Source organism: Ambystoma mexicanum, chromosome 1q (assembly GCF_040938575.1).
Source record: "Ambystoma mexicanum isolate Mex_15411 chromosome 1q, UKY_AmexF1_1, whole genome shotgun sequence".
Taxonomy (NCBI): domain Eukaryota; kingdom Metazoa; phylum Chordata; class Amphibia; order Caudata; family Ambystomatidae; genus Ambystoma; species Ambystoma mexicanum.
The window spans coordinates 686,039,749-686,066,916 of record NC_090922.1 but is presented as its reverse complement, the minus strand read 5'-3'; positions in this window follow the sequence as shown (position 1 = coordinate 686,066,916).

The window sequence follows — 27,168 nt, the reverse complement described above, 5'->3', positions numbered from 1 at the left end:
ATGTTGAGGCCAGGAGTGGGCCAAAGGACCCATTAACAACCCCCGCCCCCCACCCAGTGCATGAGTGGCCCAAAGGACCCAATAACAACCCCCCCAGCCAGTGCATGAGTGGCCCAAAGGACCCAAAAACAACCCACCCAGCCAGTGCATGAGTGGCCCAAAGGACACAATCATGATCCAGAAGATGAACCATATCACTACAATACATGTCCGACGACAGGCATATGCATTTAAATGCTACTTTTAACTGATCAACCTGTATGATGCATGTGATGCACCCATCAGGCGCCACCACACAACTAATTGCATTCCCTCTGTGTCCCCACAGTCGTATCAAGTGACAGTGATACTGCACAACAGCCCAGGCAATCAGCTCCTGCACGTGTGCAAGCCAGCGCCCCTGCCCAGGAGGATGCTGCCAGCAGTTCGGCATCTCTGCCCCCAGTAGCACCTGCAACACATGTGCTGGCCACCATCACCAACATCTCCACCATCTCCACGCTGCCTGATGCAACACAGGTGCCACGGGCACCCATCATGACAATATAACCCACCACAGAAAGCATCTGCACTGCAGAGGAGGCAGCATGTAGTGACAACAGTGCCCCGGCAGTGCAGTCTGATACAGGGCCACAGGGGGAGGTGCCCACCCTGGATGACTTGGAATCGTTCCATCAGCTGGAGTTCAGCCCCACATCACTCCAAAGTCCTATGAGCTCACCTACCCCCTCAATAGCAGAGCTAAATTCCTGCATGCAGCGGATGGAGGAACAGCAGGCTACCCTCACCCATCTGGTGGAAAGGCAGCTCGAGGAATCCAGGCTGCAGAGGGAGTGCTACAGCACATCTGTACGTCACCTCTCAAGGTCCATTGGATGCTTTGCCAGCACTATAGTGACCCTGGCACGCCATGTGCGAGAGGGCAATGACAACACTTTGAGGATTCTTGAGTCCATGAGTCAAATCTTGCACATTTGCCACCTATTCCAGATTCTGTGCCATCCACTTCTACCACTCCATCCAGCTCCACCACGGCCAGTCCACAGAGGCGCTCGAGTTTGCTAACAGGGCTCTCAGGCAAGGATGCACAAGTGCAGAAGCGCACATGGAAATTATGGCATGCGTGTCGGTCACTGCAGGACACATGGGGACTAGAAGGGTGTGAGGAGGTGGGTATGTTTGGGTGGTGGGGGAGGTCAATTAGGGGTTTTGTTTATTGGGGCCTGGTTGGGGGTGGGTACGTTTGGGTGGTGGGGGAGGTCCATTAGGGGGTTTGTGTGGTGAGGCCTGGTTGGGGGTGGGTACGTTTGGGTGGTGGGTGGGCACGGGTGTACAGCTTTCCTAACCATTGCACCTCCTTCCCTGTTGTGACTTCGTGAATGTATCATAATTTGAAAAAAAACATACATGAGTGGACATCCATCATTTCATTGGCAGTACAACAATTCATTTACTGGCATCACCATATCCATGCAATGCTGTGAATGTGCAGTCTCTCAAAAGTAAATGCGAATCAGTGCATCCCGTGCTCATTGTCCATCTAGTGGAGCCCCCGGAGGAGGTTCAGCCATCCCATCCCCATCCCCATCCCCATCTCCGTCTCCGTCTCCATCCCCATCTTCATCATCTGCGTCTGGGGGCATTGGAATGTTCCTGCGCAGGCACAGATTGTGCAGCATGGCACAAACAAGCGTAATTTTACCCGTCTTCACTGGGCTGTACAGCAGTGATCCGCCAGATCTGCTCAAACAGCGGAACCGGCCTTTCAGCAGTCCAAATGTCCTCTCAATCATGCCACGTGTGCAGACATGTGCCCTGTTGTATGCCTCTTCATGCCTGTTCCTTGGCCTCTGTACAGGCGTCATCAGCCATGGTGTGAGTGCATATCCAGCATCACCTACATGGGATGTAGATGTGGGGGTCATGTCAGTGTTTGTAGTATCATGTCTTCATCAGATGCAGTGCAATCTTGTGTCATTGCTCATTCATGCATATGTGGCATGCAGTGGTTGGACCAGTGGGTGGTTCTGTTCCTTGATCATCGTAGAGGACGTTGGCAACTGGACATTGACCAATGCATTGGTGTGCATGTGTACTCTGCCCTGCGGGTGACATTGGCTTGTAAGTATGGCATTGTGCAGTGATGTGAACACATGGCAGAGTCAGTCTACTGTGATGATGTAGTCGATGCGGGACATCTCATGTACAGGCATCATGTGCATTGGGAGGGCAGTGTTGCATATTGTGGGTGGGGGTTTGCAGTGGCTCCAGGTGTGTGTGCCAGCGGCAGTTCAGGCTGTGTGTGTCATGTGGCAGGGTGTGTACGGGGACACTGTGGCAACCTGTCATGTGTTGCTTTGTGATGTTTGGGTTCTGCTGTCTATTCTGTTGATGGGCGGGGGGGATAATGCATGTGCAGTCGCAGCGGCACACTCACATTGCTCATTGCCCTGGACACACACACACCACTTCCACAGGTCAGTGCATTGGCAGCTGTACTCACCAATAGCCATGTGCTCTGTCCAGCATAGCGTTCCATGTACCGTGGCAATGTGGAATTCTGCAGTACCATTGAGTCATGTGTTGAGCCCAGGAAACGTGCGCAGCAATGTGTCATCACTTGTGTGGCATCACATACCATCTGTACATTCAGTGAGTGGTACTGTTTCCTATTGCGGAACACCATCTCGACTGCATGTGGTACTGTCAGCTCAATGTGGGTGCAGTCGACTGCACATATGCAATTTGGCATGCCTGCAATGGCATGGAAGGCCAACTTGGTGGCAATTACCTGGGGGATCGTACGGGGTAGGGCAATCTGTTCAGACACATGGCACAACAGGGCATCCAGTATCTGTACCAGGATTTTGGAGAAACAGGGTTGTGATAGGCCGTGCAGCTCACCAACTGCGTGTTGATAGGTACTGGTGCCAAGACAATGCAGTACAGACACAACCTTCAGGAGGGGGGGTGGCGGTGGGGGTCTCTATGTGGCTGCTGATGTAGTCCTCTATCATGGTGGTGATGTAAAACCGCCTGGTTACCGCCGGACTGGTATTACCATTCCGCCTCCATGACTCCCGGAATTACCGGGGCATTACAACCCTGGTGACCCGGGAATTCCAGAGGCGGAATGGTGTAAATCCCCATTCCCAACAGGAATGGGGATCATGGAATCACCGGCACCATCTCGTGATGGTGCCAGTGTTTCCTCGTCCGCGTGCAGGTGGGCGGTGTTAAACCCACCAGGTCAGACCTGGCAGGATTGACGCCTCCGCCTGCAGGAGTCATGATCACCTGGTATGGAAACAATGGTGGCAGCGGGTTTACCGCCACCGTTGTTTCCATACCGGGTGAGTTGTAATGAGGCCCTTCGTTTTGAAACTAGTGGTACAATTGCAGTGTTTGGTGATTGGGAGCACTGCAATCAGCTATGCAACAAGTCAAGCAAGATCTTCGGGTGCCGGGGGTCAAAGTCTCTGTCTGGCAGCATTCAGTGGGCTGGGTGTCACCTATAGGTTAAATATTGGTGTGCCTGTCTCCCTATGTTGAGAGAGAAAGTAAATGAGCACTCAGGTCTGCTGGGTGAAATCTAATCATCCCTCCAGAGAGAGGTTGGAGCAGGATAGTTGGCTGCCTAATTATAATTGTATCTGCTATTCTTACAACAAAAATAAACACATATGTGGAAGGAACAGCAAAAGGGCGTAAGCTTGTATTTTCTTGCAATAAATGGTATACGTATGGAGTTAGTAGGACACTTCTACTTTTCTCACCAATACTGTACTAATGATAATCAACAGGCTACTCTATGTCGGTTGTTAGTGTCCTGCCTAGTTCTGAAGTTTTAATGTTGCAGCACATGTGTTGTTATGAGATTTTCATTATAAATCCATAACTTCACGGAACAAAATGCAAACATAATATAAGACTACCCTACATTCTCATTGGCATCTTCCTGTTTACCTTTTTTTCTCATAGGTCACCATTTTGTTAAAAGGGACCGCCTTTATTTTCAAACTGTGGCGCATGATGTATACTTGGAAACAGGGGCAGGCTGCAATGCATCTAGTCCAATCCAGTTGCCAAACTCCTACTATATTCCAGGCTACTGTACACACATGTGCTTCAGATGACAGCCAAAGGAAACAAACATTGGCAATGCCAAACGGTTTGGGCTTTAATGAAGGCATGGGAAATGCCCTTGCCCGGCACTGCTGTAGTGGAATTGGCTGGCTATTGATGGTTGCAGATGCAAAATGTTGCGAGTACATGGGCATCTAAAGGCTGTGCCTGGCAAATGCTTTATATTTATACACAAGACAAACATGTTGACTTTGCCAATGCACACGCATAGTGCTTATAAAAAGAGTGGCTGAAGCTAGACCCGGTTAATACATTTTTACTACACCAGTAGGCCATTTACAACTCCAATTAAGTAGTTAAAACTCAGAAGACTTCTTTTGAAAAAACAGCGGCCGGCACTTGGATTGCAAAGTTTGATGGTAAGGCTTCATTAAAGCAAGCTCAAAGAGTTCCCATGAGGAGGTGTTTTGGGCAGGGAGGTGCAGAAAATTGGTAGGAATGACCATAGCATGTCTTCAGGCAGTCAATGGACAAATAATCAAACATCACCTGCAATCTTTGTTCCTTTTCTCATATGACCTTTCTCCCTATCTGTAAACAAATGCAATAGTTTTGGCGCGTAGGAGGTGCCAACGTGCATCTAATATCCCAAACTAAAAAAGAAACACTTTTTAGTCTTGATAGTAAAAGTGTCAGTGTTGCCATATGACGGATTATTGCTCTCTCTCTCTCTCTCTCTCTCTCTCTCTCTCTCTCTCTCTCTGTCTCTCTCTCTCTCTCTCTCTCCCCCTCCCACTCTCCCTCTCTCCTTCTCTCCCTCTGACACACACACTGTCCTCTGAATCAGACTAAGTGCAAAGACAGTTCTGTGCATAATCGATACTACAACAAAGCCATAGTAACAGCATTTGTTTTTTCTATTACTCAGTGACATTGAACTCAGTTTATGAACATTTCAGTTCCCAGGAGAGGTTTCAAACTATGTTTAGGAGGAAGAACACAGATCTCATCTCATTGAGATATTTAACCTACATATGATAACGAATTGTGTAGATGTGTCTGGCATGTGACCAGTAAGCATGCACAAACTGCTACATTTTACATGTGAATTTCCACGGGATACCATGTAAAAAGTTTGATTTTCCCAAAAATAACCAACAGAATCTTTTGCATTTGCAAACCAGCCCCCTTCTAAAAACATTTAACCTACAAGCACCGCTATACCTCTCCCCAAACCTCCCCAGTGCTCATCATGTTCTCCCAATACCTACCACTTCACACAATTTGTTTACATTTTTTCTGTTTCCAAGATTTGAGCGTTAGAAATGGAAAAAAGAAATGTCACAATAGCATGACTGGACCAGCAAGATAACAGTGGATAATGGGGCATGTTAGAGGCCCCTAGGGAGATGTCAATAGCTTGTCTTCCCTTGCACTGTCCTAATGGGGTACTGCAATGTTACTGGAAATCACTCAAAATGTGGATGGTTTGAAATGTGACAGAACTAGTCCACACACCCACCGTGACTAGGCAATTAACCATGAGTAGTACATCAGGGCACCTTTTCTCTCCATGTTACATTTTGTCAGGTGACCCCACTCCCCATTTCTGGTTTTAATCCTCCACCTTTGAAATAAATTTGATTGACCCCCAAAATGTTTGATATCAATTTGATTGACTCCGAACATTTTTGTATATCAATTTGATAACAACCCCAATAATGTTGATATCAGTTTCATTGACTCCCGAAAATGTTAATATGAATTGACATATTGTATATATTTTAATATACATTGTTATATAGTTTTGATATAAATTTTACATCAATTTGATATACACTGTATACAAATTCCTCAAACTAAAACTAGGTCTGTGGCAGTTCTAAGGCTATAATGCTGCTGGGAAGAGGGTGCTTACAATGCAGTTATATAGCTTTCATTGTAGGACTTAAAAACGCAGGCGCTCTCCTGACTTCCCAGGGGTTATTCAGCATGGTATCCAGGAAACAGTGATTATCAACCACTACAGTTATGACAAGGGGAATACAGATGTTCTGGCGATTCCAACAATAGCTATACCCCGTATTGGCTCATGGGGGATGATGAGATGGAAACTGCGAAATCGGTGAGCTCTGCGAGAACATGGGTACACTCCCTGTGACCAACAAACCTATGCTCATTGGCATGGTAACGGGGCAGTCTGTTGGAGATTTCATTTGAAACATTCAGGAGGATGACCCCTTAACAAGGTCTAATCTGGAAATGGTGACCTGGGATGATGCTGTGCTTCTGGACCAGCCTCTGGTTGGAGACCACGGGTGACCATCCGCAGATCAAGTGGGCTTTGAAGGCAGCGTCTACAAATGTATATTTATACAGAAGGATGCGGCTATGATAACGGCGAGTGATCCCATCTCACTGGGACCTCTGGAAAAATGGGGGCCCATTGGACTGAGCATCGGACGGTCTGTTATCTGGTGGGTATATTTTAAAGTAAACGTTTGTATTTTATAGAGGTGTGAGAACTAGCCGTAGTTAAACAATGCATTTCTGTTTTGTTTACTGCCTCTAAAAGATAAAGTGGATGGCAGTGAGGAGAGCCAAGCTGTAGCAGAGACTATCCATATTTATTGTGTTTGCTGTTCAAACCAAATTGAAAACCCTGTCAACCACAATAATAGCATGTGTAAGGAATGGGATTTGCTAATGGAGACTAATAGCGTTAAAGACAGTGCAAGCACATCGGCTGTGACCTGGATTAATATGCTAGCTCTTCAGGGTTATACAGCAATAGTGGTGAAAATGTGTTTAAAACAACACTTTCACAGATGGTGCTCTGGTCATAAAATTGATGATACCCAACAGGATGCTCACAAATGTTTGGAAACATTTTACACAGATAATTCACTATGTAAAGTATGACACATGTTGAGCCCTAAGTACCTGGTAGAAATGATAGGCTTTATAAACCTGCTAACACAGTTAAGGTCAGGTAAAGGGGCAGAGCGATGTGTGTCGAAAACATTGTGGGCTGTACAGTTGGTGAATAACCCCCTTTTGAAAATGAAGCAGTTTAGATGAGGGTGTCCAATGTGTGTTAGAAGCATCACTGAGAAAACTGTTTACAAATGGGGAATAAAGTGTAACAAAGACTGTACAGTAGAGCAATGTGCATATGGCCCCATAATCTGGCCTGTGAGGATTGAGAATATAGATGTTTTCATATCTATTTACACTTATTTGCAGGAGATAAACAATGAGCACCTGATGAAATGTGATCAATTTAATGTGAAACTCGCCAGGAGATGTATACAACAATTATTGCTGGGTTTACTTACAGAACATCTAAGTACTTTATGGCTAAGGATGCTGTGTTATCTGAAAACACCAATGGAGGTATACAGATGTGAATGTAATTATGTTGAATGTATTGTTGGGATGGAAATTAGCCTAACCCACCCCCATAGGTGCTTCCAAGTTAGGTGAACCCCATACAAGGTGATATAACTCACAAGAGGGGAGTAGCCCCCACCCCCAGGGTACATGTAAAGGCCCTGTAGTGCATTGAAGTAGGCGAATAGCGCTAGTCCTGTCCCTACCCCTCGACTTCATTTTGTATTCGACCAAGAAAGAACACGCTGATGGCCTGCGATGCTCGCATCCAGAGTTCACACAGAGGTGTCAAGCTCAATATCAGCACACCAAGCCTGCTCAGCTCAAGCCCTATTCCCATGGAAGTCAATTTCACCAACCCAGCCCCCAGGTCCTAACCTCCCTAAGGTGCCCACCACAGATCTAAAGCCAGTACGACTGTATATCTCTCCAATAGCAATGCACATCTACTGTAACATGAGGTATCGGGAAGGGTAAATCGCAGATCAATCCCCAGGGAGGAGACCTTGGGTGCGGGAATTACGGTATTAACAAAGCCCTGAATGTATGTGTCAGCATGACTGTATTTTGTCCTCCCCTCTCCGTTGCACCACGTTCCTGTGATGCCCAGGTGCCTGCCATAATGTATGAATAGCCGGTTTCGTTGTTTAGCTTGGATTAGATATATTGTATTTGATGTCTGCCCTGACCTTCACTGCAAAGATGAGCCCAGCTGACCCACGTGTGCCAAGATCGACATGGAAAAACCAACCAATTAGCACCTGGCATCCCCTATGGAGCAGGCCCATGTGTAGGGTGCCTACAATCAGGAGCACCACAATGTCCAGTAAACATATGAAGTTTCTTGTACTTATAAACTCATGTTCGATGATGTAAGATCAGAGCGCTCTCGAGCAGCAGAGCTCCTTTCTGGCACTTGTATTTTTAACAAGTAAAACCTTGTTATCCTTGCAAAACTATCTCCTGGCCTTATTCCCTAGTCGGTTGTATTTACTCTGGAGTGTGCATACAGCGGGACATGCCTTCATTATCGCAAACATATGTTCCAGCAGCAGCCACATACTATTGGACAACTACTGGTAAAAACACCACAAAGGGGGTTTCAGTGATTTAAGGCCACCTGTGGGCCCCTCATTGCGACTGAAGGCGGATAGCATGCCACAGAGTTTCTGATGCATCAAAGAACATTGGCTGTTTGACAGGAAGCTCTGTGTATTTTTGTCAGCGTCACTCTGTTATGCACATTTGCGTATCAACGCAGTGAAAGACAGTCTGTGTATGATGTAATTGCTGACAGTCTGCACATGATATAATTGCTGATATTGTGGAATTTGTAGCCAAAAAGATCACCATGCAGCATCTGATAACCCGACATGTAATGTGATTAAAATGTGAATAAAAAAGGATGGTCGAAACGCTAATTAAAATCAGTTGTTTATAAAACCTAGTTGTGTCTCTAAATTTCTGAAGTTATGGGATGAACATGTATGGCGTAACATTGTCAAAAATGTATTAAGATGAAGGGGTGTTGCTAGTTATGGAAGATTTTAGGGTGTGTATTGTAACTGTCAATTGTTGAATAGCTACCTGATGGTGTGCAGATAGTGTCTAGTTCAACAAATAGCAAGTTACTTCTTTCAACCAAATATCACTCAAAATCACCTGAATATTTAAAATAAGGAATGGGAGCCTTTCAGTAGCACACAATCCCAAATAGTGAAAAGCCTCTGCAAACTATCGCATAGTGTGGGCGGCGTTTGCTTTACAGAAAAAACATACCAGGCTAGTAATGGGGGACTGATTCAATATCTGCAGAGCAATGTAGTGGTACCCATATGAATGAAATAACTTTTTTTGTAAATGTTATTCTGCACAATATATAGGACAGTGCAATAAAGTACTAGCCTGTTTTGTGAAATGAACACATATTTATTTATTAAAAAAGACATATTTAATACAGAAAGGAAAAAGGTTATACTTGCATAAACAGTTCAATGCAGAAAAGAAAAGAGATATATCAAGTGCATAATGGAAGAAAAGAAAAGTTATACCACAAGCACATTAATGTAAAAGGAAAAATAAACATACACATTCAAACCACTAACTGTCAGACAGTCAGCTGGAAGGGACGCATCGCATGCAGGGCCTAGGTTATTTAGAGGTATAGGCTGCAGGGTTACTATGGAATAGTTAGGGGATGGGTAAAGATTAACACTGAATACTTAATAGCTATAGGGGTGCATCAAGACACCCTTTGACAGTGTCCATTTATCAAGTATGACACTGAGTATCTTCTGTAGTGTAGCAGTGCTAATTTCCCATTGTTTTTTTAACACACACTATAACCAGTTGTGTAACGACAATAGACCACAGGGGGTTACAGGCGTCTCCCTATACAAAGTACTGTACCAGATCTTCCAAACTGTCAAAATTGTTCTCAGCTGTGTTGTTAACATGTAGTGTTACACCTATCACTCTCATGCCAATGGACCATAGAGATGTGTAATAGGGGTATGATTTAGGGCATGTGGATACAAAGTTGACAATGTACTCCCGGAAGCTAGTTCTGAAGTTAAATCCCCTAGATAATCGATTGTGGGCGAGTTGACATCCCTGTGCCGGCTGCCAAAGATAGCGGTATTGGTGTTGTGATACAGAACCCACTCTTGCAATTGCTCTATCACAGCGTAGAGCTCCAAAGGCGAGTGAGCGGGTGTGAACGCGGCTATGAATATTGTTGGTGTTGTCTAAAGTTGCTGGATACTCCACGGCACAATGCCAACATAGACAAGTCAGACAAGCTGTTTCATCATTTAAGAACACGCAGCTGCTCACCTTGTAAGAATTATCAAATAGATAAGTGTGAATTATGTCGGGGTCTGTGATGATGATTGCATTTATCATATTAACACATTTTGCAAACTTACCCCTCAACGAATTAAGGCATAGCTTTGCCAACAACCACCAAGCAGGGTTGTCCTCGATGCGTTCCATACGCAAGCGTATGCTCTGATGTTTATAATAATCATCTATGTAGGCCTGTTTAGTGGCATTGTCCACACACCATGTTGGGAAGCCCAAGGCTTCTTGTTTCTGCTGGAGGAACATCTCAATATAACCACTGTGGGGTTTGATGGTGATTGATTTAAAGTGCCATATCTCGTGTTGGCGCCTCATACCATTGTCCTGTTTCAAAGCTTCCTGAATATCATTTGTGCACTGTAAGGAAGGCATGGTATCAAACAGTAAGACCGACACAAGTGATCACAATTTAAAGTTATTTATTGAACCTCAATTGGGTTTGAAAAACACCTATCTAATCCTAAATCTAAAGATGGGAGCAAGCTACGACCATCAAATAGCAATAATGCAGTCCTTGTCGAGTCTGTCAAAATAAAAGGACCTATACTAATAAACCTATTGCCAATTCTTACTTCTAAATACAAAAAGTGTGGGAAATAATGTTATGCAAAAGAAAAGTGTTCAAGAAATTGCATGTCAGGATATTCAAGCCGTTGGGTTCCCTTCCCCACGTTTTCAGCACGGGACAAGGTGGCACACTCAAGCTTAGCGGACTCTGTGGTTTCTCTAGCATGAGGATGCAGTTCAAAACCTTAACATCAGGGGCTTCTTTGCCAAAGTCTATTTGAAATTTAAAGTCTCTTATTCAAAGGGCCTGATGCAACACAATGAACATTAAAGTTCCTTTCTTCTTAGGATTTCACATATACAACCTCTTGGGTGATTTCCTATTCATCCCACATTGCCCCCTCCTGGCTCAGATCCACTTTAACACGAAATGTTCAATTGGTCTCCCTCTGCCGGGTTCGGACCAAATGTATCTACTTTTCCAAACTTTCTCTACTTCATCAAAATTGAAGACTTTCGACTGTATGCAGGATTTTACTCATGGTAGGACCACTTCGATTCACAATTACTTGTTCTCCTCTTGATATAACTATTTTCTCACTTTCACATTTGCCACTGCTTAGCTGGATACCTTACAGAGACCTTCAATTGAGCACCCGTGTAGTGCCGGACCACTCTGTCAAAGGTATTGTATCTTGATTTTAAAGTTCAGTCATTCATCAGCAGTTCGACTTTACTGTGTGGATAGCTGGAGCTGCAGCACTCCCTGTGAGGCAGTGTCCAATGTGGAATGGTGATATCAATGGTCGCACCTGGGGAGCTGGTGATCAGATCGAATGCCAGCCATGTTTAAGTTCAGCTCCCAGCATTGTCGGAATTGGCTGCAACTGCGTAGCCCAAAATAGAGTCTAAAGGAACCTTAGAGTAAGGCACCAAGCATTGTGCCCTAGCATGACCAGGAAGTATAGTCATAGGAAGCCCACTGGCTGCCACCGCCCAGGCTACACCATTACCAACTGCCTTGGGTGGAATCTCATACACTCAACATTCCAGTCAGTCACACTCATGGCTTACATTCATGACCTCTTACTTGCAGACACACACCAAGCATTCAGAGGGAAGGATTAAGCAAGAGGATAAACAGATAATAGGAATACAATTCCTAACACCTCCCTTCCTTCCACCCAACCAGGCACACATCATAACACTCATCCTCTGAGATGCAATATGTAACTTTAAAGTATTCATGCGGCCACCATACAACACATTTCAGGGCTGTATGGGGTCTGGAAGTTTCCTCTCATTAAGAAAATGTCCAGCTTCTGAGTTTTTCTGCACCATTGCGTGACCACTTGTGTTCCCAGATACTGATGATGCGAACACTCCAAATGGCTAGGAGAGTCTGTTCCAACAGGGTGCATCTATACAGCTGTTCAGAAGTAGCACCCATCAAAGTATTGAATACCCCAGCGAGATAACAATCAGGGCAGCCGTGATAAAAGGAGCTGTTGAATTTGTAGGATGTTCTCACCCCCTGAACCAACACATAGCCATCCAGCAAATATTTTCCATAGCGTTTCTCACCACTGCCAATAAAGGTGTGTTGTATTGCAATGTTTTCGGTTTCCGTGACGTATATTTTGTTTCCGTGATGAATATTAGCCACTTAATAGATGCTGTGGAATAATGTTTCAGCCACAAGCAATATGATTCCTGGGGCAACAGAATTATTGTTTCAGGTTTTAGATAAAGTTGTTTGTAGATCTGCATACAACTAGCCAGCATGGTACTTTTAAAAGTATCAAATATGACAAGTGTAACCCACCCTTAAGAGGTGTTTCATGATGGGTCACTTCATTGATCCCGCCCCCGAACAAATTACAAGCCTGTATTAAAATGTTGACATCTTCTTGACAGTAGGACCTTAACCCTTGGTGAACGTCAAACATGCCATGTTAATTTACCTTGTACCATTCTATGTACTAGTTTTCTCTCTAGGCATCATGTATTGGACACTGTATTGATCCGGGGATGGAATCGGACCTATGTAGTTCTGTTTAGCCACTGTGTTAAAAAGATGTTGAAAGAAGCCCTTTGAACTGGGTAAACTAAAAGCTTTTGGGAGCTTGCTGGGTTTCATGGGTAAAAAGTTTGATACATTGCATTTGTAATGGTACCACTCAAACAGCTATAAGCTTAACACCCTTGGTGATAAGTTTCACATTAATTCTATCATGCACCAAATGTCAAAAGTATAAAGTAGCCATCGTAGACTTTGGCATTATGAGCTAAAAAGGTGTAGCCCATGATTTTGTTTGTTACAAAGGTACTAACAAAATCAGCCACATGCGAGTCCCCTCCAATTCCCAACATCTGTTAGCTGTTAGATGTCAGACATAAATATACTTCGGTTGGTGGGTTATACTCTCTTTGCAGGTCTCCATGTCATACACAATGTAATCTTCAGTTTTATTTTGAGGTCTGCCATCCATCATGTAACACAGGTGTTCATCCGTGTTGACAATGGGTACCTTGCACACCTGACAGATTCTCCTTTTACACTTGTGAATCGCGGGAAGACATTTGCTGCATGTGGGGCAATCAATGCGTGGTTCGCACACAACAGCACCCACTGCTGCTTTCTGAATGTTCATTTCTAGACATGCCTGTGACCCTGTGAAGGTGTGGCACGGCGGACATTTTGAAGGTTTCTCCTTAAGCGTTTGACACTCCTCTCATAAACACAAGTGACAGTGATAATGAGAGCTGTGCCAGTGTTTGTTATTGGAAATATTGTGGCAGTGCTTTGTGAAGAATCTGATGATGTCATCAAAGCTTTCCCAGTGGTAACCTCTACCCATGTGGCCAGGGGATACAGCTGCAACCTGATCCTGACCCTGGAGCCAGTTACATGAGGGAGGACCACGTGGGGGAGGAGACCCTTGAGGGGGTGATGCATCATTGGATGAGATGGTATCCTTCTGTCCCTCTTAGGGATACCCCCTTTACTTTACTTTAATACACTTGTATAGCGCAACCATGAACCCGAAGGCGTGAGGGCACTACAAAACACAAATAACAGAAAACATGAGACATAATCATGAGATATGGCTGAGCGGGGTTATGTCAAAGGCAGATACATTGTTTAATGGAACAGATAGGTCTTTAGTCTTTTTTTAAAGAGTTCTAAAGATTCAGTAGATCTTATCTCCAGCGGAAGAGCGTTCCACGCTCTGGGTCGAGCAGAAAAGAAAGCTGCCTCTGTTGTTCTGACGGTGTGGCACTTAGGTTCAGATAGAAGGAACAGATAGTTTGACCTAAGAGCTCTTCTGCTAGTTCTTAAAGGTAGTAACTGTTGTAAGTAGTCAGGCATCTTCCCAGTTCTGCACTTATGAACAATAGTCAAGGTACGAAATAGAGCTCTAGCGGACACAGGCAGCCAGTGCAGCTCACGTCTCGCCTTGATGGCATATTGGGCTTATTCCTTTTAACATCCATAAGACCTATTAGTAACATCTTCCAATACTCTACACATAAAACACCAAGAGCTGCCTACAATGCCAACATATCTAGAAATACTGTGAAGATGAATGGATTAATGCATATCACCAGGGACGAGAAGTACCAGACATGCTTTATTGGTTGTGAGCATATTAGAGGTGCCGGCAGATTTAAAAGATTTACCCAGAATGGAAGGAGTAAACGCTACCTGACATAGCCAAGCCCTTTGTAATGACCGAAGTACCCTTTGTGATGACCGAAATACTGTGAGGTTGCCAAGATGATTATGGAGCAGGCATGCTCATGTGGAAAGCAGAAGAGAGAGGCCAGTTCACCATGCCGCAAACGCGAATGGGAGAGAAGTAAAACCTTCCAAGGGGCCACAGGAACCAAGAAGCTGCCTCACCACCACCCAAACACAGTGCTAGAGATGAAAGCATGAATCGCAAAGGACGTGGAAGCTATTCTGTGAAGCAGGGAGCCAGCGAGCTGGTGGCAGGACATCAGAGTGCTGCCTCTCGTCTACTGCGAGGGAACCGAAGGACACCACAAGAAACCGGTGAGTCCTAGAAAGAGAGAATGGGACACCTGGTTGCTTTGGCAACACTGCCAAAGAAAGACAAATGTGTATGAAGTGAAATCCAATATTACCTGAAAAGGGTTCTCAGAAGAATTGGGAGAGAAAAACAAGTTGTGCAATTGTATAAAGGAAATCATATGAATGTGAGAGAAAAGCAAGTTTGCAACTGTATAAAGTAAATTAGATGCAAAGCCCTGGCAGGAAAGTAAACCAGGCAAAAAGCAAGTTTTCAATTGTATAAAGTGAATCAGATGAAAAGCCAGGGCAGGAGATTAAACCAGGTAAAAGCAAGTTTGCAATTTCATAAAGTAAACATATGAACAGCACTGGCAGAAGAGTAAACCAGGCAAAAACAAGTTTGTGAGTGTAAAAAATCAATTACATAAAGAAGTCCTGACAGGGGAATACACCAGGTGAAGTCAAGTCCGAAAGTGAAGCTGAACAAAGGGGAAATGAACTTCATAGGGTAGTATAGCAGTTATCCTACAAGGTTGGTTGTTGTGTACAAGTATTTTGTTGAAATAAGAACTCTAAGGAAAATTCATACACTTGGTGATTTGATGTGTCTTGAAGAATAAACCTGGGGAAGAGGAGTTGTTCCCTGGAACTGTGTTCTTTATCCAATGGGAACGTTGGTGTTGGAGTTGTACATTTCTTTTGAGTCTGAACATTTGGACACTTACAAGGGCAAACACATTATTCTTCACATGTTAGAGTTGTTTTGTAGAATGTGAGAGCAAGGATAGGATTTCTGACACAGGATATTTGGCTGTGGACATTTGGACAGACCTTTAGTTTTGTTTGAGGTAGGGAAATACCCTATAGTAGGAGTAGTGAGTCCTTTCCAACCCCCTTTTATTTTGAATAAAGGTTTATAGCCAAAACCATGAGCTCACTGAGTCCACGTCTTTCCTGGCTCCTCTCAGCTTACAGAGGTTTTTAGCTCCCAGGAAACGCTTTAGAAAAGGTCATTGTGGTGTAAAACATACAACGTGTTTCTGGATATTTTATCAATTACTGGGAAATACTGCCACACCGCATTGTTGAAGTAGAGTATTTTGATGGTTCTATCGAAATACTCCTCAGAAAGAGAGTCAAATGTCCAAATCCTACAGGGGTGTCAGTTGGAATACCAAGCTTTTCATGTGCTTTCAAAGCTTTCTCACCTAATATGCTCTGCGGTTTGATCAAGCCTAACAGACTAGATGCCAGATAAAGGCCCGCTGTTGTAATTTAGCAACCATCTGCCTTTGGATTTTTCGATATGGCTATAGATAACTTTGTTTAAAGGTTTATAACCACTTCCAGAGTGCAATCTGACAACTAGTGCCATGATTCTTATCTGCACAAGATACATGATATCAGTATTACTATGCAGGAGCCTCTACAAATTCTCCAGAAATTGTAAAAATGCAGTCAGTATCCCACTGTGATCATCTGGTAAACACGAGTCTGGTTAAGCCCTCAGCATCCATTCTTATCTGGACAAAATCGTTGTGTCAACATTTTCCAGTATCTGGTAGACCAGTGTTTCCACATCTTCCATGTTGATTGCTAGTCCATGGCCCAAGGAGCACAACTGGTCCAAGTTCACAAATCTAAACTCCTCACAATGTTCCATGGCTAAGAATTCTTTATAAGTCCTTTGATGAGTCTGCACCCTCTCCAAATAAACTGGAGCCTCTGCTGCCTGGGGGTTGGTTCCTGTGGTGTGCTAGACTGATCTTGTCTGCTTACAACTAACCAGGCCTTTTTAAAGATTTTAAATAGCCGACGCCTCTGAGCTTAAGACCTGCCCCATTTTAAGTTTTGCTCCGTGTCTTTGGGGCTCTGCCGAAATGAATTCCCACCTGCTCTGGACAATCAACCCATCTGTAACAATGTCTATAACAATTTCTGTGTTTTTGATGTACCCACACCCCCGGGACACGGGGTCTGGGTGCTTGTGCTTGAGTGTTTTTTCTGTTTTGTAATAGGGTTGGTTTTCACAGGTTCGCTATTCATAAGCCTTTGCAGCCATCAGGTATGTTTGATAATTATGAAATTTTGGGGGTGGGTATTGACTGGGGTCTGGCTGAATTATGACCAGCTTTTGTTGTACTAGGACCATCGGGCATATATGGGATAACATCACCCATGACAATCCCCTGCTGAGCACACCTGCTTTTAGTCCCTGTCCCCTGATGCTCGGCTATATCAGCATACACCATGGTAACAACCCCCGGTGCCCCACCTGTAGCCCCATTGTTCTTTAGACGCAGTCAGGACCCACAGCACTGTGGCTGTCTTACAACATCGGGATCATTTTCAACATTGTGCTGTGATTCTTGACTCTTGGAACATCCAGAATTTATATTGTCAATGCCCGCTCCTTGCTCCTGCTTCAGATCGAGTCTGGCTTGAGGCTGAACACTTTTAAAGCATCATTTTGACTCCGAACAAGGGGGTGCATGCATGGATATGCTGATAATACCGGGGCCCCAATGCCGGTAATATCCGCCAGCACAGACTGTCGCGTTGGCTGTGGGCGGGGGGGCAATTCAATGGCCAGGGATTGAAACCAGACCACCCCCTTTAGGGTTTCAAGGCTGGTCGGTTTGCGAAATGTGTAACCACAATTGCTTGGCCCCTTGCGCTGATAGAACAATGAGGGCTGGCCTGGTTCCCCATGACGCCGGTGTCTATTTGTTGTGACTTTTTCAGGGTACTGATTGTCAAGCCCCAGTGCTGGAAAAGGGCAGAAACCATAATGTTCCATTGGGCTTCCAGACAGTCCTTTGCGCCTTGCTGCTGGCCACAACCCAATCCGGTTGCCAAATCAGAAATAACATTTGACCCCCATCCTTGGTGCCCCAAAACAACTGGGATTTGTTGAATCAGATGCACAAACTCCATGTTCACAGCATCTGTTGATTAAGAGGCTCCACAATCCATTTATTCAGGGACTCATAACCGTGCATTCCCACGGTCGGAATACATGATGTCTCTCAAAAGACAATAGACAAGAATATAGAATCAGAATAGGACATATTTTACACAGTGACAATTTTCCCTTTATCTACAATGCCTGTCATACCTGTATTAATGTTTCAGTCAGTGTTCGAGTTTTGATACAAAACATTTTGGAAATTATTTTGTTTTTAATCACGCTCTTTTCTCAAACGTCCTAAGTGGAATGGCATGTGTGTGCGTGTGTGTGTGTCACAAGATCTTACTTGCTGATTTGGGGAGGTTTTGAACCCCTGCAATGATTACATTTTGCTATAAAAGTTTAAGCATATGTTTCTTATAGCCAATTGGAGTGCTGCCACGCTTACCTCTGGTGCCCTGCATGAGTGCGTGGTCCAGTCTCTACCGATGCGTAGCCCCCTAGCTGGCTGCCTTCACCCTGATGCTCGCCCCATCCACTCCTTCCCCCACTGGTCGACTGGGGGTAAACTACCAGGGGACTGTGAGGTTGGGAGGGACCTGGGTGGTTTCAGGACTTTGGGGCTGTATCATTCTGGGTTTCAGGGTGACCTAAAGGTAAGTACAGGGCAGAAAGTGAGCACTGCTCAATGTAATGTTTGTGACTAAGGTCGCGGAGCTCCGGTCCGTATCGTCCTTAAGTCATTTCACTAAAGGTGTGTGGTCCAGGCCAGCTGCAACACACAGGATACGACGGTGAACAGGTAAGTCTTAATTTAAACATGAGAACAGGTGAGTCTTGATTAAACACAAGTGACCAACTTGCTGTGCTTGCACACTTGGTGTGAGCTTACTTTCACAATGTCTTTGTCTTTCTTCTTCACAGGAGCTGAGCGACTGAAGACTGACACTGCGACGAGATGCTGATGGAACAGAGCTGGACCCAATGGACAGGTGAGCACACTAGGCACTGGGACGGGCGGTGGTCGAAGAACGGAATGGGCTCTCTCACACTGTTGCTTTGCCTTTCAGGTCCTTGTATGCTGCGGGAAAGACAACAGTTGGAGGAACAAAGAAGTACCAAGATGAACAGGCAATGACGAACCAATGTCCAAGATGTGCAGGAGATGAAGAACCAATGTCGAACATGAGCAGCCCCACTGGTGGACTCCGGGTGCTGTTCGGAAGAAACAAAAATGAACACAGAGACAAAGCCTTTACTCGAGGAAGTGGATCCTTGTTTCAGGTGAGTTTCCTCGGGTGAGTTTTCCACTGCTTCCCATCCATGTAAAGTTGTCGGTAGATGCACTGAGAGCAGGAGCAGTAAGCGAGACACTGTTCTTGCAAAGAGCAGAAGAAACGCGAAGCACATGGTGCGGTCCGGTGTGTGATTTTATAGCCTTGGGCCACGACCTGTCAGCATTAGACTGCCAGCAGCATTGGACTCTCGCAGGTGCTCGGCGCTCATTGCACGTGCCGGGCGTTGCATCTCTCTTGGTTGGTGCGCTGGTGCAGATTGCGGCCTTGCTCCATTCTACCCACCTACGCCAGCCAGCCACCATACCTCTCCACCACCTCCCCACTCTACCATAGTGGAATACCCTTCTCCCTTGGGCCCGACCGCGCTGGGCCCGCAATGGGATTGTGACAAGTGCAAAGTTATAGCCTTGGAAGTCATGAATTTTGCAAAGAGATCACACTATTTGAACCCGATCATTTGCACTTAAATCAGAGTGGGGACCAGGTCTACACACTTTGGATAAAAAGTGAAGCACAGATTTCAATCCTCTCGAAGCAGCTCTCTGCACACGCCCTGAGCTAGCCAAGATGGAATACAGTCTTCAGTCTTCATAACGAATAAAAAATAACGACAGTGTTAGAGATATTTTCATTCTTTTATTTAAATGCACTATCCAACATTTTCCCCAAATATTCTAGGACTGGAGTTAGTATATAAAATTACACCAGTTCTTAAATATGTTAGGGAGGATGTTACGTGCATTGAAATAGAATAATAAAAATATCAACAACACTGTTGTTATTTTTTCATTTGTTATAAACACATGTAAGCATGCGTGCCATGTATAAAACACAATGCATGCATAGCATGCATAATTTTAGTTACACTATAACAAATAATGAACAGAAAGAGGGAAAAACTGCTCCTACGAAATCTAACAGAGACCTTGCACAGCATGGGTGGGAAAAAGCAAATTTATTCACACTGTTCTAACAAAAACACACACAAAATTATCAATACGTGTACAGATAACTGGTGTGTGTGTGTGTGTGTATGCGTGTTTGTTTGTGTGTGCTTGTGTGTGTGTGAATGTGTGTGTGCTTGTGTGTGTGTGTTTGTATGCATGTGTGTTTGAGAGTTTGTATGTTTTTGTGTTTGTGTGTTTGCATGTTTTTGTGTTTGTTTGTATGTTTTTGTGTTTGTCTGAGTGTCTTTTTGTGTGTTTGTATGTGTTTGTCTGTTTGTATGTCTTTGTGGTTTTTGTGTTTGTGTGCTTGTGTGTTTGTGTGTGTGCATGCTTGTGTGTTTGTGTGTTTGGATGTTTTAGTGTGTGTGTGTTTGCATGTTTTTGTGTTTGTGTGTTCATTTGTGTTTGTCTGCACATGGATGTGTTAACCACATCTGTGGACATTTCTCCAGAAGTTCAGTAAGTGGTGCGGCTAAATGTGTATGCAGGTGTTTTCACATTCATTATCAGTATCTGGTGGTGTCTGTATCTATTTGGTTGTACTATGTGTACCCTAGTTATGGGGACATTATGGGGAAATGTTTTACATTTTAAAATGTGAATGTCTCAAGTGCGACTGATCTGTTTTTTGAGCTTCTGGTGGCATGCACCAATTTCAGTTACGTGCTAGGCATATGTCAAAATACTCCAAAATTAGAGTACATTTATCCACAAATCGATTTTTTGCAGGGTGCATGGGGAGAAATGGAAAGCATTAGGCAGATGGAGGGGAGCTAGATATGGGGGGTGAGACGGGTGGAGTGAAGGTGGTGATGACACATATTAATGCGAACGTGCATTAGAACTGAGCCAGAAAAAAAGATATGGATATGCATACATTCCATTGTGAAATGGTCTTGGAATTGGGAAAAGCAGAATTTGCACGATGGAAAGGCCCTATTATGCTGTCCTTATATTGCAATCGGACCTGTTGTAAAATAAAGCAACTCCTTGTAAAAAAAAAATAAAAAAATGCAGTCATTTATGCAGTGCCTCCCAAAATATCACACCAAGGATCACATTCCTGGAACCTAGACCGATGATGAAATATTATATTACTTATGCCGGCCCAATAAAAAAGTATCACCTCGACAATCTTTTTATTTTTTCGTGCGCACTAAAATGACAATGAAGGAATGTTTCAACTCAATGGAAAACAAAGTGGAAGAGAACCTACGGAGTACATTTTTTAATTTGAAATTTTTTGATGACTGCCAATCTCACATTTTTGGTAACAGCCAGTGTAAAGAGACACTCAATTCAAGACATAAAATAAGAAAACTGGGCAAGTCACAGGAGAGAAAGGAAATACATATCCAGCTCCCCAGTGCCATGGCCAGGACACTAGGACCTTCATGGATCTGGCGCTCCAAAGGCGATCGGGCCAGAGCACAGAAGCTCCCAGCGAGATGAAACATGTTACAGGAGTCATTTAGCACACGGCAAGGATAATGGGGTTAATGTAAATGAAACCGCATGGCATGCAGCTCGGAACAAGGGTGCACAACTGCAGGTAATTTAAAGAGTTTGAGAACAGGCTGGAGGGCAGAGGTGCATCACCCATGTTGGCGGGTGAAATCGAATATGTAAGCTGAAAGCAGCGCCAAGTTCGAAACTTCCACAACCCTAAATTATGGCGCCTTGCCATGGAAAAATTCCTAAATACCCCAAAACACCATCACTTAAAATGTTTCAAAAATCGCTTCACACTAAACCTTGAAGAATTGTAGCAATTATGCAGAAATTAAACTTGAAATCTGTTTTTTAGGTTTCAATCCATTTTTGTAGCTGAAAAATCCAGAAGTTTAGAACATATTGTTTTTGTTATTTTCACTGTGTTTCATTAAAGTCACCCACTGCCCTTATAACAAATCAGTATTAACTTGTTTTCTTAAGCAGATCTGAAGTCCCAAAACTTTTTCTTCTATTTTAATTTTAGCACTAATTGAAAGGCCATTTTTAAAACTCACAAAATGTATGAAACTGGAAAAAAGAATTACCTACATTTTCAAACAGATATAGCCTTGTTAAGACATTTGGAATACAAAGCTGTAATATTCAGTTATTAAATGAATGCATTCAATACTGCATGCCGCAAAATATATAGCATGGGCCCCTGATCCAAAACTCAGATTTTTTTTGTTTGCCTCCATGCTAGAAGGGGCCCCAAATTCAAATACTTAAAGAACAACTGCAGTTTAATCCGTGTTTGGAGCAAGCAATCTCGCATTGCCCCTGTGTGTGCTGAATTACAATCAGCAACAAGCTGGACAGACCGGCAGCATGTGACACAGTGGCCTGTAGCAGTATACTTGCTACAAGTATAGGGTACATTTATACCTAAATTGTATGACAACACGATACGACAAATACATTCTAGGGCTTGACATTGGAAAATCAATGTATAAGCTTGATACAGTAGTCTCATACAACAAGTTTGATTATTTCAAATTGCAGCTCCTGAAAGTGTACACTAAAAAAATACCATGAAACAAAGTTCTTAAAATAACCCAGAGCCATATATATGTGCTTAATAAAAGTATAAGAAACAGCTCACCTTAATATCCACCTGCTGGTCAAGTGGCACAGCGAGTAGAGAACTTGCTTTGATATCTGTGCAGAGCCTGCTGATGCAGGTTCGAATCCTGGCAGGGCCAAACTCAGCCTTTCATCCTTTCAAGGTCGATAAATGAGCACCACACACCTTGGGTAATAAGCAGCGCTCAGATACTTGAGGGGGGTTCGTATGGGTTTGTAGTCAGCTGATAAACCTGTTAGAACACAGTGATGGCTTGTAATCACAGCTCCCCAGGGTCCTGGTTAGCAGCTCCAACCAATCAGCCCCACAGCAGATGAATCCAAACAGGGTTTTTCCCAATGCTGAAACCATCAACTGTCCCAGTTGTCGGAAATTCAACTCCAAAAATTCAAATTGTGTCCAAGGGATCTGCCCCCACCCAAGACAGAAGGGACAGCCCACTCCGACACCACCCCCAAGCCCCTGCTGCTTCCTGGGCACAGGAGCAGGACATTGGCTATTTTTCAAAATGCTATTTTTCAAAATGCAATCCCTTGCTTTAAGTGCTAACCACAATCCATAGGTATCCTGCAGCCTGTGTATTTTCTGATGACGCAGAAATAATGAACATTATATCAAGACATTACGAAACATATGTTTCCCTTTTTCCTTCATATCATCTCAGCGTCATTGTATCAGAAGATAAAAATTGTCTGTTCACCCCGGATGACTATAGATACGCAGCCCTGGTTTTTGCACTTGTTTGTACACATTGCGAAGGCCAGAATCCTGTAATCTGGAGTTCACACACCAGAGCTAATCCAGAAAAATACAAGCCCTTCTTATCAGTACCCACATGCATTCTCTGCTGATGCCTGCAGCAGAATGCACACATTTCAACATACAGTGTGAACCATCAGGCTTCCTGTCCTTCATAATACCGTGAGTCAGAGGCTGCACATAGCTGGGCCCTTTCTGGGCTGTGCCACTCTTTACTCAGCTGACACTGAGCATGGCAGATCAAACCATTTTCGCAGCAAAAGAAAACCCTTTTTGCACTGTAACATCAGATGAGATTTGTCTTTTGTATTTGTATCTGCCTCCTGAATGGCCATAGGCCTCGAGCAGTGCTTAGCCCTGGAAAACAACGTTGGGCGCATCTGAAAGCTCAGAAGGTTGGTGCCTCTGAAACACTGAAACACCGTTCAGCCACATGTACAATATACAACACTCACTTTCACACTCCCAGAAAAATCCCCCTTCACCAGTCCTTTCCCACCACCATTGTGTTAAAATCACTGTGCATTCCTTCAAGAGCAAGCATCGCCAAAGTCAATAGTTTGGGCTTTTGAGTAGGCATGGTGAAGGCAAAGATTCACAAGGCGAGTTGTTTTCATTATTTAAAAGAAACATGCACTATCAAAGCCAAAGGTTTAGGCTTTTGTGTAGGTCTGGTGAAGGCAAAGTTTCATGATGCGGCTGTTTTATTAATAACAGTGTTAAAATGACAGTGCATTCCTTCCAGAACCAGCGTTGCCAAAGCCAGTAGCTTGGACTTTTCTATAGGGTTGGTAAGACACTTTGCATATAAAGTGAACTCAAATGCATTGTTGGTGTTAAAATGAGAGTGCATTTCTGCAAGACATGCATTGTCAAAGCCAATAGTTTGGACTTTTGCATAGGTATGGTGAAGACACTTTACGTGTAAAGCAAATTCAAAACTATAGGGTCATTTTTGGGTGCCATCAGAGGTCTGGATGGCCCTCATGTCATCTATTTATACTATATATTAAATTAAATGTATAGCAGATTGCTATCAAAGTTTGATGTTACTCGGTGATGAGACAAACTCGAAGGTATAGGTTATTTTTGGACGCCATGAAACGTCTGGTGTGTCCTTATGACCACATGCAGATGACTGTCTCATCAATTTAATATCCAATTTTATATAACATTTACATAGAAATTATATAAAAAATGTTGAGGGTCGATTACAATTTTGGGGGTTCATTACATTTATATAAAAATGATTGGGGTTCTTGTCAAATGTATATCAAACATGTTGGGGGTCAATCAAATGTATATGAAGGGGCCAGGATTAAGACCAAACATGGGTGTGGGGCCACCTGTCAAACTTTTACATGGAGAGAAAAGTACCCCCTGTACTACTACTGTGATATGGAGGGATTCAAAAATGATTCACTTCAGGTATGCTAAGAAGGTCTAACGTGTGGCATTGCACTTATCCACAGACATGATCCTCAAAGCATAGACAACTACCACTACCACAGATGCAGGCTCGAAAATGGATGAAACATAAAAACATAAAAGCAAGGAACAACCTGATCTTTCATTACCGTGATCCTGGTCTCATAGGGAATGTAATCTAATGTCTCATACCCATCACCAAAGATGGTATAACAGCGAAATCAAAAACGAAAATAGAGATTTCTCCAGTAGAATCACTACCTTAACGAAGCTTAAAGATGGAGAAAAGATACATATCCTCCTGGCGCAAGTGCCAGGAGTAATATCAATTTGTGTAACTCCTATGAACTTGCAACCACTTTGGTAACATGTGTGACCTCATGTGTCAAGCCAATGAAGCACAGATGTAATGAATCTGTTCATGCAGGCCTCAGTCTAATGTGGATAAGATGGTTAGTGATTGCTTACATCAGGTGGGTCAAGCCCTAGGGGGCCTCAATGTGTAGGATGTCCAGGCATTCATCCTGTGAGACCCATGCCCTGTCCGCCATCGTGGAAGCAGACGGCATTCTGAACTCTCTTATATTGAAGACGGGAGAGCTTTGGTCACCATTGCGGCACAATTACAAAGCCTGGCACCTGATGTGGCAATCACCGCTAATTGTACTGATAGGTGGTTCGAGTGCAAACATCCAGATGAGACTGCCAAGAAAATGCATGGCGGCCACCATGCCACCACCGGTGACCATAGTGATTGCGTTATTTCATACAAACTAACACAACCATAAAAAACAGGGTTAAATAATTAACAATCAAAATAAGCATGCGCAAATGCTCTTCCTGAAAGGGTGCTCAGATCGGCTAATGTGACTGTTAAAAGATTGTAAAGCGACAAAAACAGACGAACTGTAAATCTGCTCATTTAACTGAATTTTATGCAAGAGTACAGGATGTGCGCATATCATTAGCTGGAAAATGTGTCTAATAACCCTGTCTTAACTAATCAGCAGAAAGAGCCTAATTAACTTTTTTTTTGCCTTTCGCTGTACAGCATAAGACCGTCTGATGGCTTCTGCGCTGCGCCTTTTAGCATGAGTAAAGCGGCCGTCAAACGGCTCCTGTGACATCTATAAAATGCTCGCTTTATAATTAGAACTATCTTGGCTAGAACAATAACGTGGCAATTTGCAGCGATGGCTTGTGATTCTTTTAATTTTAATGTATGGGTCTGCAAATCTCCCAAGCCTTGACGGCTGCCATAATTGTTTTACATTGGAGGGCTCAGTTGGCATGCTAGCTTCGAGAGAGAAAATGCCAGTTGCAGCGTCATACCTCCTTGGTACAGGTGCAGACTTGCTGCATCTAGGAGTCCGGTTTACTGTGGGCACCTTATTGTACTCAGCATTTTTCTACATATTATAGTCATTCTTACTTTTTGAGTTCTGTATCATTACATGTGTTTAGAAAATGGTTATAATGTAATGGTAAGTACAGTGAAAAAAGCGAACTTATTCCGCCCTATAAGTGTTTAAAATGGTTTTAAAAGAATTAAATAGCGTCAACATCCTAGCAATTGGTAAAAAAATGCAGGAATTAAAAAAGTGGGAATATAATTTGCCTTCAGGCTAATTATGAAAAATAAATTCCTTGGTCCAACACAAAAAAATAAATACTTTTGGAGGCAGCTTACCCAAAACTCTTTTTTCATTAGCAATCCACAATGTTACCGAAAATTCTACTGCACCCACTTTCCAAACTAACAGCAACGTACCCGGTGGTTGCTTCATGTTGGTATAATTGTTCAACTCTCAAATGGCTATGCTTCTTTTTACCGAATGGAAAATAACGAACAGCATTTTACCTAAGCATTTTCAATGAAAGAAATACCGATTGCTTTTAAATATATATATTTGGGGTGTGGGGTAAGGGGTTAAAAGGGTGGGTAGGAGGTGGGTATGAGATTATAAACAAGGGGAAACGGGTGGCTTAAATTGGTGTTTGTTTCATTTAAAATGTTTAGTTAAACATGTTTTTGTTATTTTTCAAATCGGTAATATCAAATATACCCGTAAGACTCATAAGGGACACAGGCAAACCAGTCGCAGTAGCATGGGGGAGTAGCAGGAGAGAGGGCGATTGAAGGAGGAGGAGAAGAGGAGAACATTCCACAGGGAGGATAGCTCTGTGGCAACGCGTGTGTCTTGGAAGCAAAACCACTCTGAGCAGCAAAGGTTTGAATCCCAGATCCGCACCAAGCTTGCGTTCCTTGCACTTGCACGATCTGAACGTACAAGACCTAGTGCGATCGTTCCTCCCGTCCCCTTGCCTTGTTGCGCTTTGAGATACATGAATAGGTACGT